General features: G+C 61.8%; 2 non-coding genes across 2 annotated transcripts; both read right to left on the bottom strand.

Moving 5' to 3' along the window:
- Nucleotides 1-1,061: 1,061 nt before the first annotated feature.
- Nucleotides 1,062-1,214, bottom strand: LOC142794000 (5.8S ribosomal RNA). Its single transcript, XR_012891990.1, has one exon. It is a non-coding gene; the product is annotated as a 5.8S ribosomal RNA (ribosomal RNA).
- A 1,719-nt stretch (nucleotides 1,215-2,933) lies between these two features.
- On the bottom strand, nucleotides 2,934-4,748 carry LOC142793989 (small subunit ribosomal RNA). Its single transcript, XR_012891980.1, has one exon. It is a non-coding gene; the product is annotated as a small subunit ribosomal RNA (ribosomal RNA).
- Between the last annotated feature and the right edge of the window lie 10,252 nt (nucleotides 4,749-15,000).

The raw sequence follows: 15,000 nt of genomic DNA, 5'->3' as shown, positions 1-15,000 counted from the left end.
CACAAGGCTGGCAATCGGCTTCCCCGCTGCACGCGTGCGGCGCACAACCGGTGTGACGTGGAAGTGACGGGACACGTTCGTAAACCCATCGCGAACCGAGTACGACGCCCTACCAAGTGCGCCCGCAACCCTGTACAGGGTCACATCTTCACAAGGCTGGCAAGCGGCATTCCGCTGCGCGCGTGCGTCGTCCGAGCAGTTGCGTGATAAACGACCGTGTCGAAAGCCCAAACACCGCCGAGGCCAGTCGCCGCCGCCGCAAGGGCAGCCACGCAGCCTGGCGAGAGGCATCGTCTCGTGTAGCGTCGCCCCCGCCCCAACTGGAGTGGCCCAGTTTTTTGAACGGGACGGGAACTGCGAAGCACTTAGACCGACGGCGGACTACGACGAGAACGCCTTAAGCTTCGCCAACGTTTCGCCAACTCGTGCGGGAGACTTTTTCCGCTTCGCGGCAAGTCGTCGCGCCGTGCTCTCCGCATCAACCGCGTACGCAGCGAACCGCAAACGTCGGGCGCAGCCTCCTCACCTCCCTGCGCTTTGCGCGCGAACGTTCCCTGTTCGCGCGGCAAAGCCTGGAGGAGGCACGGCCCCGCAGCGTGTTCGAGCGCCCGGTCTACGGGACACCCTGCTTACTTCGAGGGCAACAAGCGCAACGCAAGGCTGCGATCTCGCGCACTTTGCGCACGGCTGGAGAAGCTTTGCTGGCCGGCTTTCGCTCCTCGTGTTTACCGTGCGTTAAAGTTGCGCGTCCGTGGCTCTCGCAGCTCTTGCGCGCCCGGTCGCAGAGAGGAGTACGCAACCTCGACCGCACTTTCCCTGCAGGCTTCCTTCCGACTCGAAGTCCTGCGGCGGTCTCAACGAGGTGCCACATCCTCAATGCAGTCGGTCGCCCCCGTTTCGGTTGGGCTCTGGCACGACGGTCGCCACCGTCTCGCCCTTGAGTGGCCGCTGTTGGCGCTCGCTGTGAGGTGTTCAGCGTGCTGTCCGTGTTGCCGACGCGGTCAAAACGAGTCGACGGCTCACGTTCCCTTGTGCGCCGAAGGCTCTCTTGATATGTGATCCGACCCTCAGACAGACGAAGCCAAGGGAAGACCCAAGGCCGCAATGTGCGTTCAAAGAATCAGTGCTCAGTGTGTCCTGCAATTCACACCAAGTCTCGCAGCTGGCTGCGTTCTTCATCGACCCGAGAACCGAGTGATCCACCGCTTAGAGTCGTGAAAAAGTGTTTGTTCAATTCCGTACAGTCAAAACCAAACGTTTCTGGCACTCGGCCAAACAGTGGCCAAGAAGGGCGCTTTTCAGCGCACGCTTGGACTCCAAAACTCTGCCGCGCCTTTTTCGGCTGCCGCAAATCGAGCAAACGGTGTGTTTCGGACGGCGTTTCGCTTTCGCTACTTGCGAGTGCTTTCGTGGTCCACCCCTCTATAAATACTCGGGAGGCGTCGAAGCCGGTTCTCCAAGCCGGACCCGTAGGTATCGTTGTGTGCTCACTCTCATTGGCCCGCCTAACCAGAAAATGCCTGCGGTACACCCATTTGGATAAGAGTGCACGCAGATGCGGGCCTCGACGGCTACACATTTCCTCGGGCGGCCGCCTCCCGGCCTCCGTGGAGCGCGGGATGCACGGTCCCATCGACAAGCCTCTCCCGTTTTTACCGTGGCGTCGCGGTTCACCACGGCAGGCGGGTCGGTCTCCTCCGCATAAAAAGGGGGACCCCCGCTTTTTGTTCCACGAAATCGCACAAGCTTTTTTCGCATCCACGGTTTGCCACCGCACACCAAAATGCCGATCCGGCTGCCTACTTTAGCCAACAGGTGGAGCCAGGCGCGCCGTACTTGCGCGGCACTTCCCACGTCCACCGAAGTCGGTGCCAAGGACCACTTTCGGCGCCGGAGCCGCGTACGAGCCTACTCGAGGCGGAAGAACGAAGCCAGCAAGGGCCTGGCCGCAAGTGCGTTCAATTGTCGGGACGTCCAAGTCCCTCGTTCTTCCGTGCTTCCTCTTTCGGCAAGTCGTTGCGGCACCTTCCCAAAGCGCGCAGACCCGCTAATCGCGACGAGCGCGACGTGGCCGTGCCGCCTTTCCCTCGGCAGCAAGCAAAACGCCTGGCAACGTCGACGCTCCCCTAACCGCGATCTCGCACCGTGTTTCGTGTGGCGAATTCAAAAGCCGGCCGGCGCTGCTGCAACCATTACGGTCGGTACGCATACGCCGCGGAGGGCGGGACGGTCATCGGAGCGTGCGGTTCCTCCATCGAGTACTGCGCACCTCGGCCGTCGCATCGCCGTGCCATGACCGGCCGCGCGTCAACGCGAACCGGTGCCAGCGAGATCCCTCGCCTGCAAGAACCGACCGGCAGCCTCCGTCACCCGAGGACGCGGAGGCGCTTGCCGCGGACGGCGGGACGGTATGCACTGGTGCACAGCGGACCCGTCACATCGCCAGTTCCTTGACCGACCGCCGACGCTTGTGCCGTTCCTCTCGTACTTGGCAGTCGCCGCGCGATTGTCGGGTCTCGTTCTTGCACGCTCGAACGGTCGGGAGGGCACTCGGCTGGCGTTTCGGGAACGCGCAGCCTCGCCTTCTACCGACGTAACCACGACTCGCCGTTCGCGCTCCGCCGCTCCTGTTTACAGTACTAGGCGGTCCCGCAGCGGTCGGGTCGCGCATTTCGAGCGCTTCGAGCCACGGTGCAGTGGCGGGTCGAAAGCCGACCTATGAGTGCGTTGCGCCGTTTGTACCCGCGTCCGCCACCTGGCCGACCGTCCAAGGTCGCGGTGTTGGCGTCCGCTGGGCGCAACAATTTGTCACGGGGTGCCGCTCCACATTCAGGCAGCCCCGTGGGGAAAAGCCGACCCCGCGTCCAAACGGGGTCAGCGGCAGAAAGTGTCGGGCGCAGACGCAGCTGAGGCGCTCACCCTTCACAATCCGTTAATGATCCTTCCGCAGGTTCACCTACGGAAACCTTGTTACGACTTTTACTTCCTCTAAATGATCAAGTTTGGTCATCTTTCCAACAGACCGGCGCAACCGAAAGGCCGCGCCGGACATCGGTCCGAAGACCTCACTAAATCATTCAATCGGTAGTAGCGACGGGCGGTGTGTACAAAGGGCAGGGACGTAATCAACGCGAGCTTATGACTCGCGCTTACTGGGAATTCCTCGTTCAAGGGGAACAATTGCAAGCCCCTATCCCAATCACGAAAGAAGTTCCACGGGTTACCCAGTCTTTTCAGACAGGGATAAAGACACGCTGCTTCCTTCAGTGTAGCGCGCGTGCGGCCCCGGACATCTAAGGGCATCACAGACCTGTTATTGCTCTGTTTCGTGCGGCTAGGAGCCGCTTGTCCCTCTAAGAAGGTTGTAAGGTGCTGGGAACCCCGCACCTATTTAATAGGCTAGAGTCTCGTTCGTTATCGGAATTAACCAGACAAATCGCTCCACCAACTAAGAACGGCCATGCACCACCATCCACCGAATCAAGAAAGAGCTCTCAATCTGTCAATCCTCCCAGTGTCCGGGCCGGGTAAGTTTTCCCGTGTTGAGTCAAATTAAGCCGCAGGCTCCACTCCTGGTGGTGCCCTTCCGTCAATTCCTTTAAGTTTCAGCTTTGCAACCATACTTCCCCCGGAACCCAAATACTTTGGTTTCCCGGAAGCTGCCCGCCGAGTCATTTGAGTAACTCAGGCGGATCGCTGGTTGGCATCGTTTATGGTCAGAACTAGGGCGGTATCTGATCGCCTTCGAACCTCTGACTTTCGTTCTTGATCAATGAAAACATTCTTGGCAAATGCTTTCGCAGTAGTTCGTCTTGCGACGGTCCAAGAATTTCACCTCTAGCGCCGCAATACGAATGCCCCCGTCCGTCCCTCTTAATCATTACCTCGTATTCCAAAAACCAACAGAACAGAAACGAGGTCTTGTTCTATTATTCCATGCAAGTTTATTCAGGCGACTCGCCTGCGTTGAGCACTCTAATTTTTTCAAAGTAAAAGCACCGGCCATCTCGAGGCACACAATGAAGTGCACCAAGAAAGAACCGGCATGATGTTCAGTCCGAGCCGTCGCATCGGGTAGATGCACTACTCGTCTGGAACTGAGATCCAACTACGAGCTTTTTAACCGCAGCAGCTTTAGTATACGCTATTGGAGCTGGAATTACCGCGGCTGCTGGCACCAGACTTGCCCTCCAATTGATCCTCGTTAAAGGATTTAGAGTGTACTCATTTCAATTACGGGGCCTCAAAAGAGTCCCGTATTGTTATTTTTCGTCACTACCTCCCCGTGCCGGGAGTGGGTAATTTGCGCGCCTGCTGCCTTCCTTGGATGTGGTAGCCGTTTCTCAGGCTCCCTCTCCGGAATCGAACCCTGATTCTCCGTTACCCGTAACAACCATGGTAAGCAAGTAACCTACCATCGAAAGTTGATAAGGCAGACACTTGAAAGAAACGTCGCCGGCTCGTGGCCATGCGATCAGCACAAAGTTATCCAGAGTCACCACACAATACGGGCCGAAACCCGATCGATCTTGGTCTAATAAAAGCACCCGTTACCCAAAGGGCTCCAGGCTCACTGCATGTATTAGCTCTAGAATTGCCACAGTTATCCAAGTAGGAAGAAACGATCTAAGGAACCATAACTGATTTAATGAGCCATTCGCGGTTTCGCCTTATTTCGGCATGTACTTAGACATGCATGGCTTAATCTTTGAGACAAGCATATGATTACTGGCAGGATCAACCAGGTAATCGTTCGACTGCGCGTCCGTCCTCGCCTTCGGCGGGCCGGACGCAGTCTGTGTGCGGCGGAGGCCACCTTCAGGCGCCCCAACACGCTTATTTTGCACTCCGAGATGACGGCGTTCGAGCTCGCTACGGCACAACCTTCCCGAAAGACGAGTGGGAGCCGTGCGGCAAGAAGCACGTTCATGCTCGCTCTTTTTCGTTGCATCGACTCGGTCGCGCCGTGCGGGTTGCCCAAGCCCGCTGCACTGTCGGTGGACCGGCCGGAACTAGCAACGGAGCCGAGACTGCAAAGCCGCCAGACGACGGGTCACGCCCGCGTCTTCGGCGCTTTCGCATCTGAATCGCCCGAGGACGACACGGAACACACCTCGATATCGTGGTAAAACGGCACCGTCCGACAACCAGCCCCTAACGCATCAAGCGGATGAGGCTGCAGACGACTGCCGTGGATTCCCCTGGAGCAGACCCGAGGACACGCTTGACGAGGCCGAAGCCCGCCGCATATCAGACACCCGGTCGCTTTCGCGTACGCCGCTCACGAGAACCCCCACATAATAGCAGCGATAAGTACCCAGACCTCCTTGGGCACTAATACGAGCGTACTCGAGAAAATTTCACCGCGGGTGTGCCCCGAAACGTGTGGCACGTTGAGCGTGCCACAAGTCTACGTCGCTCTCAAACCCGCCGAGGTCGTAGAATTTGCGACCCTACTCACGAAATTCCCACCGAGGATACGGCCGCAAACGTACCGCACCTTGGGTAGGCCACGAGTTTGTGCAACACTACGCTGACGGCACAGCACCGAGGTCGTGCGCGCACGCACGGGAAAATTCCGCCGCGGTTTCTGCCGAAAACGTGAGGCACCACGACTCTCCGCAAGTTCGCGTCGACTGCGAAAGACCGAAGTCGTGAACGACGTGTCCGCTACTCGCCGCCGACACGCTGGACACCAAACGTACAACGACTCGACGGCGTCGTAGAGGCCCACGACGCGGTTTTCCTTAACGACGTCTCGGCGTGGCACCGACAGGTTAGAACGGCCGACCAACGTTCCCTGTCCGCCGTTCGGCTCAGTCGAAGGGCTCGGCGACTTCGGCAACGCTGCGAAGCCGCACGGTGACGCACGCCATGTCCCCATTTTTTTTTTTTCTTTCTGCGTCTGCCGGGGTGCCCCTATAATAGCAGCGATAAGCACCCAGACCGCCGTGGGTCGCTCGCCCCGGCTGACGTGGTTTTTCGTACTCCTGCGGCGGTCGCCGTCAAGCACGTCCAAATACGCTACTTTCGTGGGCGCATTCACGCTCTTTCGCTTCGCCGGAGTGCCAGCACTCACTCTGCCAAAAACGGCGAACATCCGAGCGGCGGTTCCCACTTTTGCGTCGGCGTCGCAAACCCCGCCCCGGCAGACGAGGTTTGCCGTACTCGTGCGACGGTGGCCGGCGGGCACGTCGAAAGACGCCGATATCGTGCGCGAATTGGCGCACCTTGGCTTCACCGGAGTGCCGCCACTGACTCCTCCAAAAACGGCGAAGATCCGAGCGGCGCTTCCCACTTTCGCATCGGCGTCCCGAACTCCGCCCCGGCTGACGCGGTTTACCGTACTCGTGCGACGGTCGCCGGCGAGCACGTGGAAAGACGCCGATATCGTGCCCGAATCGGCTCCGTTCGGCTTCGCCGGAGTGCCAGCACTGGCTCGGCGAAAGACGACGAACATCCGAGCGACGGTTCTCACTATTGCGTACGCGTCGCAAACCCCGCCCCGGCAGACGCACTTTGCCGTACTCGTGCGACGGTCGCCGGCGAGCACGTAGAAAGACGCCGATATCGTGCCGGAATCGGCCCCGTTTGGCTTCGCCGGAGTGCCAGCACTCACTCGGCCACAAACGGCGAACATCCGAGCGGCGGTTCCCACTTAGCCGTCGGCGTCCCGAACTCCGCCCCGGCAGACGCGGTTGCCGAGCTCGTGCGACTAGCGACCGCGAAGCCGTCTCGCGACGCCGCTTTCGTGCGCGGCTCCCACTGCGACCTGGGTCACCCGAGGTCGACGAGCAAGAAAGAATGTCGAAAAAAAATTTTTTTTTTTTTTGCGTCTGCCGGGGTGCCCCTATAATAGCAGCGATAAGCACCCAGACCGCCATGGGTCGCTCGCCCCGGCTGACGTGGTTTTTCGTTTTCCTGCGGTGGTCGTCGTCAAGCACGTCCAAACACGCCACTTTCGTGGGCGCATTCGCGCTCTTTCGCTTCGCCGGAGTGCCAGCACTCACTCTGCCAAAAACGGCGAACATCCTAGTGGCGGTTCCCACTTTTGCGTCGGCGTCGCCAACCCCGCCCCGGCATACGCGGTTTGCCGTACTCGTGCGGCGGTGGCCGGCGGGCACGTCGAAAGACACCGATATCGTGCGCGAGTCGATGCTTCTTGGTCTCGCAGGAGGGCCGCCACTCACTCCTGCAAAAACGGCGAAGATCCGAGCGGCGCTTCCCACTTTTTCGTCGGCATCGCAAACCTCGCCCCGGCAGACGCGCTTTGCCGTACTCGTGCGACGGTCGCCGGCGAGCACGTCGAAATACGCCGATATCGTGCCCGAATCGGCCCCGTTTCGCTTCGCCGGAGTGCCAGCACTCACTCGGCCAAAAACGGCGAACATCCGAGCAGCGGTACCCACTTAGCCGTCGGCATCCCGAACTCCGCGCCGGCTGACGCGGTTGCCGAGCTCGTGCGACTAGCGACCGCGAACGCGTCTCGCGACGCCGCTTTCGTGCGCGGCTCCCATTGCGACCTGGGTTACCCGAGCTCGACCAGCAAAAAAGAAGGTCGAAAAAAAATTTTTTTTTTCTGCGTCTGCCGGGGTGCCCCTATAATAGCAGCGATAAGCACCCAGACCGCCGTGGGTCGCTCGCCCCGGCTGACGTGGTTTTTCGTACTCCTGCAGCGGTCGCCGTCAAGCACGTCCAAATACGCCACTTTCGTGGGCGCTTTCGCGCTCTTTCGCGTCGCCGGTGTGCCAGCACTCACTCTGCCAAAAACGGCGAACATCCTAGTGGCGGTTCCCACTTTTGCGTCGGCGTCGCCAACCCCGCCCCGGCATACGCGGTTTGCCGTACTCGTGCGGCGGTGGCCGGCGGGCACGTCGAAAGACACCGATATCGTGCGCGAGTCGATGCTTCTTGGTCTCGCAGGAGGGCCGCCACTCACTCCTGCAAAAACGGCGAAGATCCGAGCGGCGCTTCCCACTTTTTCGTCGGCATCGCAAACCTCGCCCCGGCAGACGCGCTTTGCCGTACTCGTGCGACGGTCGCCGGCGAGCACGTCGAAATACGCCGATATCGTGCCCGAATCGGCCCCGTTTCGCTTCGCCGGAGTGCCAGCACTCACTCGGCCAAAAACGGCGAACATCCGAGCAGCGGTACCCACTTAGCCGTCGGCATCCCGAACTCCGCGCCGGCTGACGCGGTTGCCGAGCTCGTGCGACTAGCGACCGCGAACGCGTCTCGCGACGCCGCTTTCGTGCGCGGCTCCCATTGCGACCTGGGTTACCCGAGCTCGACCAGCAAAAAAGAAGGTCGAAAAAAAATTTTTTTTTTCTGCGTCTGCCGGGGTGCCCCTATAATAGCAGCGATAAGCACCCAGACCGCCGTGGGTCGCTCGCCCCGGCTGACGTGGTTTTTCGTACTCCTGCAGCGGTCGCCGTCAAGCACGTCCAAATACGCCACTTTCGTGGGCGCTTTCGCGCTCTTTCGCGTCGCCGGTGTGCCAGCACTCACTCTGCCAAAAACGGCCAACATCCGAGCGGCGGTTCCCACTTTTGCGTCGGCGTCGTAAACCCCGCCCCGGCAGACGCGGTTTGCCCTACTCGTTCGACGGTCGCCGGCGAGCGCGTCGAAAGACGCCGATATCGTGCGCTAATTGGCGCTCCTTGGCTTCTCCGGAGTGCCGCCACTCACTCCTCCAAAAACGGCGAAGATCCGAGCGGCGTTCTCCACTTTCGCATCGGCGTCCCGAACTCCGCCCGGGCTGACGCGGTTTACCGTACTCGTGCGACGGTCGCCGCCGGGCACGTCGAAAGACGCCGATATCGTGCCGTAATCGGCCCCGTTTGGCTTCGCCCGAGTGCCAGCACTCACTCGGCCAAAAACGGCGAACATCCGAGCAGCGTTTCCCACTTTCGCATCGGCGTCCCGAAGCCCGCCCCGGCAGACGCGGTTTGCCCTACTCGAGCGACGGTCGCCGGCGATCACGTCGAAAGGCGCCGAATTCGTGCACGAATCGATGCTTCTTGGTCTCGCAGGAGGGCCGCCACTCACTCCTGCAAAAACGGCGAAGATCCGAGTTGCGCTTCCCACTTTTTCGTCGGCGTCCCGAACTACGCCCCGGCTGACGCGGTTTACCGTACTCGTGCGACGGTCGCCGGCGGGCACTTCAAAATACGCCGATTTCGTGGGCGCATTCACGCTGTTTCGCTTCCCCGGAGTGCCAACACTCACTCTGCCGAAAGCGGCGATCATCCGAGCGGCGGTTCCCACTTTTGCGTCGGCTTCGCAAACGGCGCCCCGGCAGACGCGCTCGTGCGACGTACTCGTGCGACGGTCGCCGGCGAGCACGTCGAAAGACGCCGATATCGTGCTCGAATCGACCCCGTTTCGCTTCGCCGGAGTGCTGCCAGTCACGGCGCAGAAAACGGCGAACAAGTGTTTTTTTTTTTTTTCCTAGAATTTGTGTTATAGAAGGCACATTTGATATCGGACGATAATTTTCAACTTTATCACGCGCACCGATTTTCGTGTAGAGGTTTGCAAGTTTATGGGAATTTCTCCACTTGGAATAATGCGATTTAGTAGTACTACGAGAACTTCATGGATGTACTCAAGGGTACGGGGCAAGTCAGTTACGTCAACACCTGCAGATTTTTTACACTTCAAACTGAAAATTGTTGGTTGTGAGTCCTCGTGTGATATTAAAGGCCGATTCGCTAACACATAGAACAAAGAAAGAAAGGAAGAAAAAACGCCCGCGCTCGCTCAAGAAACCTGGGTTCGCAACAAGTGGCAACAACAAGCAACCGAGCGAGTGCGCCAAAACCCGTGGCGGCCGAACAAACGCGAAGTCCCAACCGCGTCAGCCGGGGCGGCACGGGACAGGAAAAATCACTTCAGCCGGGGCGGCGGGGCACCGAATAAACCTCGTCACCTCGTCGCAGGATAAAAGAGGAAACAAAAAGTCTAAACAGCGTCTGCTGGAGCGAATGCGTAATAAAACAACAACAACAACAAAAAAAAAACACCCGCGCTCAAGAAGTCTGCAATCCTCACAAAAGGCGACTGTGACCGAGCAGCGTCAGCCGGGGCCGTGCGGAAACGGAAAAACCGCGACTACCGGGGCGTCGAGGCACCGAAAAATCCTCTTCAGCCGCGGCGAAAAAAAAAACAAAAAGAAAGACGGAGGGGGGGGGGGGAACCACGTCTGCCGGGGCGAAGGAAAAAAAAAACGCGTCTGCCGGGGCGAGCCCGGGTGCGGCACCACCGGGAAAACTGTGGCAAACAGACATGGCGATCGAGTGAGTGGGCCGCCAGCCAGGCTCAGCCAAAAAGTGCAAAGTCCGAACTGCGTCAGCCGGGGCGGCAAAAACCGCGTCAGCCGGGGCGGCGCAAAAAACCGCGTCTGCCGGGGCGGCACGAAACCGCGTCAGCCGGGGCGGGGCGAAAACTGCGTCAGCCGGGGCGAAAAGAAAAAAAAAAACGCGTCTGCCGGGGCAAGCGCGGGTGCGGCACCACCGGGAAAACTGTGGCAAACAGACATGGCGATCGAGTGAGTGGGCCGCCAGCCAGGCACAGCCGAAAAGTGCAAAGTCCGAACCGTGTCAGCCGGGGCGACGCAAAAACCGCGTCAGCCGGGGCGGCGCGAAAACCGCGTCAGCCGGGGCGGCACGAAACCGCGTCAGCCGGGGCGGCGCGAAAACTGCGTCAGCCGGGGCGGCGCGAAAACCTCGTCAGCCGGGGCGAGCGAAAAGGGGGGGGGGGGGGAACCACGTCTGCCGGGGCGAAAGAAAAAAAAAACGCGTCTGCCGGGGCGAGCCCGGGTGCGGCACCACCGGGAAGACTGTGGCAAACAGACATGGCGATCGAGTGAGTGGGCCGCCAGCCAGGCTCAGCCCAAAAAGTGCCAAGTCCGAACTGCGTCAGCCGGGGCGGCAAAAACCGCGTCAGCCGGGGCGGCGCGAAAACCGCGTCTGCCGGGGCGGCGCGAAAACTGCGTCAGCCGGGGCGAGCCCGGGTGCGGCACCACCGGGAAAACTGTGGCTAACAGACATGGCGATCGAGTGAGTGGGCCACCAGCCAGGCTCAGCCAAAAAGTGCCAAGTCCGAACTGCGTCAGCCGGGGCGGCAAAAACCGCGTCAGCCGGGGCGGCGCAAAAAAACCGCGTCTGCCGGGGCGGCACGAAACCGCGTCAGCCGGGGCGGCGCGAAAACTGCGTCAGCCGGGGCGAAAGAAAAAAAAAACGCGTCTGCCGGGGCGAGCCCGGGTGCGGCACCACCGGCAAAACTGTGGCAAACAGACATGGCGATCGAGTGAGTGGGCCGCCAGCCAGGCACAGCCGAAAAGTGCTAAGTCCGAACTGCGTCTGCCGGGGCGGCACGAAACCGCGTCAGCCGGGGCGGCGCGAAAACCGCGTCTGCCGGGGCGGCACGAAACCGCGTCAGCCGGGGCGGCGCGAAAACTGCGTCAGCCGGGGCGAGCCCGGGTGCGGCACCACCGGGAAAACTGTGGCAAACAGACATGGCGATCGAGTGAGTGGGCCGCCAGCCAGGCACAGCCGAAAAGTGCTAAGTCCGAACTGCGTCTGCCGGGGCGGCACGAAACCGCGTCAGCCGGGGCGGCGCGAAAACCGCGTCTGCCGGGGCGGCACGAAACCGCGTCAGCCGGGGCGGCGCGAAAACTGCGTCAGCCGGGGCGAGCCCGGGTGCGGCACCACCGGGAAAACTGTGGCAAACAGACATGGCGATCGAGTGAGTGGGCCGCCAGCCAGGCACAGCCGAAAAGTGCTAAGTCCGAACTGCGTCAGCCGGGGCGGCAAAAACCGCGTCAGCCGGGGCGGCGCAAAAAACCGCGTCTGCCGGGGCGGCACGAAACCGCGTCAGCCGGGGCGGCGCGAAAACTGCGTCAGCCGGGGCGAAAGAAAAAAAAAAAACGCGTCTGCCGGGGCGAGCCCGGGTGCGGCACCACCGGGAAAACTGTGGCAAACAGACATGGCGATCGAGTGAGTGGGCCGCCAGCCAGGCACAGCCGAAAAGTGCTAAGTCCGAACTGCGTCTGCCGGGGCGGCACGAAACCGCGTCAGCCGGGGCGGCGCGAAAACCGCGTCTGCCGGGGCGGCACGAAACCGCGTCAGCCGGGGCGGCGCGAAAACTGCGTCAGCCGGGGCGAGCCCGGGTGCGGCACCACCGGGAAAACTGTGGCAAACAGACATGGCGATCGAGTGAGTGGGCCGCCAGCCAGGCACAGCCGAAAAGTGCAAAGTCCGAACCGTGTCAGCCGGGGCGACGCAAAAACCGCGTCAGCCGGGGCGGCGCGAAAACCGCGTCAGCCGGGGCGGCACGAAACCGCGTCAGCCGGGGCGGCGCGAAAACTGCGTCAGCCGGGGCGGCGCGAAAACCTCGTCAGCCGGGGCGAGCGAAAAGGGGGGGGGGGGGGAACCACGTCTGCCGGGGCGAAAGAAAAAAAAAACGCGTCTGCCGGGGCGAGCCCGGGTGCGGCACCACCGGGAAGACTGTGGCAAACAGACATGGCGATCGAGTGAGTGGGCCGCCAGCCAGGCTCAGCCCAAAAAGTGCCAAGTCCGAACTGCGTCAGCCGGGGCGGCAAAAACCGCGTCAGCCGGGGCGGCGCGAAAACCGCGTCTGCCGGGGCGGCGCGAAAACTGCGTCAGCCGGGGCGAGCCCGGGTGCGGCACCACCGGGAAAACTGTGGCTAACAGACATGGCGATCGAGTGAGTGGGCCACCAGCCAGGCTCAGCCAAAAAGTGCCAAGTCCGAACTGCGTCAGCCGGGGCGGCAAAAACCGCGTCAGCCGGGGCGGCGCAAAAAAACCGCGTCTGCCGGGGCGGCACGAAACCGCGTCAGCCGGGGCGGCGCGAAAACTGCGTCAGCCGGGGCGAAAGAAAAAAAAAAACGCGTCTGCCGGGGCGAGCCCGGGTGCGGCACCACCGGGAAAACTGTGGCAAACAGACATGGCGATCGAGTGAGTGGGCCGCCAGCCAGGCACAGCCGAAAAGTGCTAAGTCCGAACTGCGTCTGCCGGGGCGGCACGAAACCGCGTCAGCCGGGGCGGCGCGAAAACCGCGTCTGCCGGGGCGGCACGAAACCGCGTCAGCCGGGGCGGCGCGAAAACTGCGTCAGCCGGGGCGAGCCCGGGTGCGGCACCACCGGGAAAACTGTGGCAAACAGACATGGCGATCGAGTGAGTGGGCCGCCAGCCAGGCACAGCCGAAAAGTGCTAAGTCCGAACTGCGTCTGCCGGGGCGGCACGAAACCGCGTCAGCCGGGGCGGCGCGAAAACCGCGTCTGCCGGGGCGGCACGAAACCGCGTCAGCCGGGGCGGCGCGAAAACTGCGTCAGCCGGGGCGAGCCCGGGTGCGGCACCACCGGGAAAACTGTGGCAAACAGACATGGCGATCGAGTGAGTGGGCCGCCAGCCAGGCACAGCCGAAAAGTGCTAAGTCCGAACTGCGTCAGCCGGGGCGGCAAAAACCGCGTCAGCCGGGGCGGCGCAAAAAACCGCGTCTGCCGGGGCGGCACGAAACCGCGTCAGCCGGGGCGGCGCGAAAACTGCGTCAGCCGGGGCGAAAGAAAAAAAAAACGCGTCTGCCGGGGCGAGCCCGGGTGCGGCACCACCGGGAAAACTGTGGCAAACAGACATGGCGATCGAGTGAGTGGGCCGCCAGCCAGGCACAGCCGAAAAGTGCTAAGTCCGAACTGCGTCTGCCGGGGCGGCACGAAACCGCGTCAGCCGGGGCGGCGCGAAAACCGCGTCTGCCGGGGCGGCACGAAACCGCGTCAGCCGGGGCGGCGCGAAAACTGCGTCAGCCGGGGCGAGCCCGGGTGCGGCACCACCGGGAAAACTGTGGCAAACAGACATGGCGATTGAGTGAGTGGGCCGCCAGCCAGGCACAGCCGAAAAGTGCTAAGTCCGAACTGCGTCTGCCGGGGCGGCACGAAACCGCGTCAGCCGGGGCGGCGCGAAAACCGCGTCTGCCGGGGCGGCACGAAACCGCGTCAGCCGGGGCGGCGCGAAAACTGCGTCAGCCGGGGCGAGCCCGGGTGCGGCACCACCGGGAAAACTGTGGCAAACAGACATGGCGATCGAGTGAGTGGGCCGCCAGCCAGGCACAGCCGAAAAGTGCTAAGTCCGAACTGCGTCTGCCGGGGCGGCACGAAACCGCGTCAGCCGGGGCGGCGCGAAAACCGCGTCTGCCGGGGCGGCACGAAACCGCGTCAGCCGGGGCGGCGCGAAAACTGCGTCAGCCGGGGCGAGCCCGGGTGCGGCACCACCGGGAAAACTGTGGCAAACAGACATGGCGATCGAGTGAGTGGGCCGCCAGCCAGGCACAGCCGAAAAGTGCTAAGTCCGAACTGCGTCAGCCGGGGCGGCAAAAACCGCGTCAGCCGGGGCGGCGCAAAAACCGCGTCTGCCGGGGCGAAATAAAAAAAAAACAAAGAAAAAAGCCCGCGCTTAATCAAAAGAAAACAAAGAAAAAAGCTTGCGCTTAATCAAAAGAAAACAAACAAAAAAAGTTCGCGCTTAAGCCTGGCGGTGGAACCACCGGGGCAAACAGACCTGGCGATCGAGTGAGTGGGCCGCCAGCCGGGGTGAGCCAAAAAGTGCAAAGTCCGAACCGCGTCAGCCGGGGCGGCGCGAAAACCGCGTCAGCCGGGGCGGCGCGAAAACAGCGTCAGCCGGGGCGGCGCAAAAACCGCGTCAGCCGGGGCGGCGCAAAAACTGCGTCAGCCGGGGCGGCACGGAAAAACGAAAACCGCGTCAGCCGGGGCGACATCAAAATGAGGAAAAAAAAAAAAACTGCCTTAGGACACCTGCGTACACTTTCATGCGTTTGGGCATATCTCTCTGTAACACGCGCGCCCCTCGTTACGCGCGGCACTCTGTTTTCTCCGACACCCATATTTCGGCGGCATGTGGCACGCGCGCCCGTCCCTACGCACGGCACACCGCAGTGCTTTTTCGATATTTTTCTTTTCCTCCA

The sequence above is a fragment of the Rhipicephalus microplus genome, unplaced genomic scaffold (genome assembly GCF_043290135.1).
Source record: "Rhipicephalus microplus isolate Deutch F79 unplaced genomic scaffold, USDA_Rmic scaffold_360, whole genome shotgun sequence".
Classification (NCBI taxonomy): domain Eukaryota; kingdom Metazoa; phylum Arthropoda; class Arachnida; order Ixodida; family Ixodidae; genus Rhipicephalus; species Rhipicephalus microplus.
This window is presented reverse-complemented; position numbering and strand designations above follow the sequence as displayed.